Raw genomic sequence first — 4,768 nt, 5'->3', positions numbered from 1 at the left:
CAATAGATCCAGAATTAAGGTTAAGAATTAATTTTGTGTTACAAGCATAACCAGTTAACAATTGCCAATGTCGTTAAAAATCACATACATCTTTTAATTGGTATTATCTCTATTTCTTTCCCAGATTGGTTAAACAACATGTAATATATTATAAATTACCAGTCCATTGTGCTTTGCTCCTCCAAAAGGCCATCGCTTTGATGTAAAGGACAGAAATTCAAGGCTGGAACCTCAAGGCACCCATGACTCTTGACAGGAAGCTGTCCTTCTCAATTCCTGAAACAGATTATAAACATTTCAATAAATATTGACAATATATGTAAGAAAATACAAAAAGAAATAGCATTATTAATATTTTAGTTTTCTTCAATGTCTACTTTTTTAGCAAAATTCGAAGGTCTTTTATGTATTCTTTTTGCTTTTCATTCCTTTCCATGTATTGGATTCCCTCCCCCTTTCTACATGAGCTACTAATGTTAATTCTAAAAAAAGAGATATATTTGAAAATAAAATATGCTTTGAATAAACACTACAGCAAACTTGTTTGTAGACAACTGTACTTGTTGATGCATACCGGCACATAGACACAGTGGCAGATCAGGGGGGGGGGGGGGGTTCAATTTTTCAAATTTGCGAGAGCTCCAAAAATTAGTGTTCACTTCCCCACCCCCAATAAGCGAATTATCGACCGGCGCGATTTACAACTTTTCAGGAGCAAAAAAAAAGAAAAAAGAAATTAGTGCCACTACCCACTCCCCCCCCCCCCCCCCCCCCCCCCCCCCCCCCCCCCCCCCCCCCCCCCCCCCCCCCCATTGAGCGAAATATTGGCTGGCACGATTTTCAAATTTCAGCACATTAAATTTCAAATCGATTTCAAATTTGCCCCCCCCCTAAGAAATCCTGGATCCGCGCCTGCATAGACACCCCCCCTGAAACGATCTTCTCAAACCAGCCCTTTGCATCCCCCTCCGACTTGGCCTTGACCTCCCTCATTTCAAAATTTTCTTTTACTTGACATAACTATACAGATCAAGTTGTAAAATCAAAGATAAATATATTTACCTTCTCTCATGGTGCATGGTGGTCCGTTCTCTCCAGGACATTTTTGTTTCAAGCACATACTCAAAGTATGCAAGAATTTGGTACGGCAACAAGTCTCTCTGTACATTTTCCTGTAAAAGTGAGTGGGGGGGGGGGGGTTAATTCTTAGAATTAAAATATGAGCATGATCGTAGCATTGATGAACATTTTCAAAAAAATTGTTTTAAAAGATGCGTAAGACTCGAAAGAAAAAAAGTCATGAAAGGAAAACTTTATATCTACATGTAAATTACTACAGGGGGGGGGGTCAAATTGACCCCCCCCCTCCAGTTAACATAGGGTTTAAGACAGCTGGGAGCATCACAGTGAGTTTTGTTTCAAGCACATACTCAAAGAAGGCAAGCATTTGGTACTGCAACAAGTCTCTCTGTACATTTTCCTGTAAAAGTGAATGAGGGGGGGGGGGGTTAATTCTTAGAATTAAAAAAAAATGAGCATGATCATGGCATTGATGAGCATTTTCAAAAAATTGTTTTATAAAATGTGTAAGGCTCGAAAGAAAAACTTTATATCTGCCGCGGTTCCGTAGTAGTATCTTAATTACTACAGGGGGGGGGGGGTCTTAACATAGGGTTAAGAAGACAGCTGCGAGTATCACAGTGAGTTAGGCCTAGATCTAGATCTAGTTCATGCAATTACTGTCTGATTTTGTAATCAAAGCTGGTCACTTTGTCACAATACATAATCAGTACTTGGACTAACTGTTTACTTCAGGTGGGGGGTTTATCGAGTACTTGGCACAAGGCATTGAGGGAGAGGGCGAATCACTCGAGACATTCAAATTCAAGGGCAGGCCAGCCCGGTAGCAAAATAGCAAGGTTCAGTTACTGACAACAAAAGTCAGTAAGTACGTAAGTAGTAATAATAATCTAGTCTAGGCCTACATATTTATTTTTTTACGTAGGTCTAGATCTAGACGAGTCTGACTTTAATTTAAAGTCTAGACCCTAGACTAGTCGACGATCGACTTTATTTTAGTAACTTTAAATTAGACTAAAGTTTAAGTTTAGTTTAGCCATGCAAAGTGTGACTTCTATTTTGTTCTAGATCTAATGATTTCTATTTATAAATAGGATCTAGAGTCTAGTGAAATCCAGACACTATTTTGGTTCTTGCAGTTTATTGCAGGAGTTGCTGTTTCGATTGTTAGGTTGCAATAAAACTGGAATTTCAGTTTCTAAACTTAAACAGACAGCCAACTCCGAATAATTACAGCATCGGATGACAGTAGTGACTGATGCCAAAGTGCCCGGCACTAACCCGGGCACTACACGCAGCCTCCGCTTTCGACTCTTGCCCACCGCAGGCCGCACGAAACTGGTCAATCACTCGCACACGAGCTATCATAATCTATCTTTGTTTAACCGCCAGAAAAGTATTGACAAATAAAAAAGCACATAGATGTCGAGTTACGAAATTTATTTTTCGTATTGGGTAATAAATATGAGTTTTACTTACGGAATTGCTACGAAAAACAATTTCAAGCTCAGAAATTGGGTTCATTGGGGGTTCATTGTTGCGAAGAAGATAGTAAACGACACTGCAAGCAAAATAGTGCAACTGCGCATGAGCCAAGTCGTAGACTCGCCGCTAGTCACCTCTTTAATTATAAACTATAGTTTTTTTCACCGTGAATCCATTGTAACTCACGCTTGATTTCCAAGGGCGTTTATAATACGGAAATCGGCTATTGAGTTACAGTTGATTGTGAGATACGCTGGATTATAATGATGAATCCAACTTACGCTGGATCTTTATAATACACGGCCCAGCTCAGATGTCTGATACGGGTAATAATATATGTATAGACTTTGCGTGTAGAGACGAGTGAAAATATACCTTTTTATTGTCCACGGTCTCGCATCCGGGCATCTTGTATTGACCGCGCCGTATTTTGTCATTTTCATTGCGCATCTATTATGCCTACGAGAACCTGCGCACTTTACGCGCACTCTATTGTGATGTAATAATCACACCAAATGCACACTGTTTGCGGTGTATCGAAAATTTCGTCAAGCACTGGATGCACAGTGCTGGTTTGACAAAGTTTGTTCAGTTCTTTGAGATTGTCATGGTGGATTTCTGTATTTGCTCTAGATGTCTGATTTGGATAACAATACATATATTGACTGGCTTTACTTTCGGTGGATATCAGTTATATTGACCGCGCTAAGACCATATTGCCCTTGTCTTTCGACTCGGGGCAAAATGATCTGAGCTTGGTCAATATTTCTGATATACCCCTCAAGGCCAGTCAATATTATATAAACATATACATGTACTTACTGGATTAAAGATTACTCTTTTTTAAAATCATAAGTGAGTTATTTATCAAAAAGTCATTGGACTTTCCCCCGGTCCCCCACAGGAAAAATTCCTCTGTGTGGCCATGCCTTGAACCATAATGCATGGCCCTACAGAATATTTGTTCCTGTTGGGGGCTGGGGGAAAATGCAATGATTTTTTGATAATTTATTGCATTTTCTTCGTTTTTTTTTTGTTTTATGGGGGCGGCCGCGTACCCTAGCAACCGCTACGTACAGTCATGATTCAGTGGCTAAGCAATAGCCTCGTTACTGTGAGGCCCCATGATCAAAACTGTGTCGATGTGCTATATTAGTGCCCTTTTGTGAGGCATTAATCCTCATTACTGTCAGTTATGACTTAAGGACGTAGGTCCCCTAGCTGATTAGCCTAGTAGCACACACATGCTTTAGCAGTCACGTAAAACAAACACTCACAAATTATTCAATAAAATCTGAGAATGTATAGTATTATCTAGATCTATAAGAAATAAATCATTGTCAAAATCATTCCATAAACTGGGTTTTGAAAAATTATTCCACCATTATGACCAACAGTGTATGTTGTTTGTTTTGTTTTGTCTTGTTTTTGTTCTTTTTGTTCTTTTTCTATAAGTATTTGTATTAAGTTTTGACTGATACTTTGTAATTATTTATTTTGTTAATTTGTAATGTATATTTTGCATATTGTAAACTGGCCCCATGAAAGACCAGCAGCAACAATATAGTTGCAGCTGAAAATGGGCTACCAGCCGTATACGGTCCCTTTTTTTCTATGTATGATTACTTTATATGTATTTGTATCTGATTTATTATAAGGAAATAAAAACAACAACAACAGTTCATCTATGTTTACACTGTCCAGGATTGTCTGATGTGCATTGCAGATTGCTACTTTTGCGCTTCGCGCTCAAAATTTAGCTCGTTGCTTTTAACGTTGCGTCTTTGCATTTGGCGCACTGCATTTCTATGATGCTGTTGATTGAACAAATTGAATAAATTCATCAATTCCTGATGAAGCCGTATGAGCGAGAATTCAATTTATTCTTGTCTCATATACGGTTGTCTCATTAACTTCGTATATATGTATGTATCATGACAATGAGATAGCAAAATGTGTATATTGATGGTCATCTTGCGATTAATAACCATTAACTACTCTCATCAGGCTCTCATCATTAATTTTTTTAAATATTTTTTTCATGGTGAATTATCGGGGGGGGGGGATGATTGTACAGGCCACCCCCCCCCCCAGCTAAAATATTGGGAGGGGGGATATATCCCCCCAAATATCCCCCCCCCCCCCCGAGATCGACACCCATGGGTCTCACTATGTACCCGGTTTCGCATTACAACAACCATTT

General features: G+C 39.0%; 1 long non-coding RNA gene across 1 annotated transcript; it reads right to left on the bottom strand.

The window, feature by feature from the left end:
* Positions 1 to 163: 163 nt before the first annotated feature.
* Positions 164 to 2,873, bottom strand: LOC115927521. Its single transcript, XR_004065698.1, has 3 exons — positions 2,560 to 2,873; positions 1,063 to 1,172; positions 164 to 276 (listed from the first exon to the last, which is right to left on the bottom strand). It is a non-coding gene; the product is annotated as an uncharacterized LOC115927521 (long non-coding RNA).
* Between the last annotated feature and the right edge of the window lie 1,895 nt (positions 2,874 to 4,768).

This window comes from Strongylocentrotus purpuratus, unplaced genomic scaffold (assembly GCF_000002235.5).
Source record: "Strongylocentrotus purpuratus isolate Spur 01 unplaced genomic scaffold, Spur_5.0 spur5_scaffold_20, whole genome shotgun sequence".
NCBI lineage: Eukaryota > Metazoa > Echinodermata > Echinoidea > Camarodonta > Strongylocentrotidae > Strongylocentrotus > Strongylocentrotus purpuratus.
Note: the sequence above shows the minus strand (reverse complement) of the source record. Positions and strands in the feature narration are given on the sequence as shown.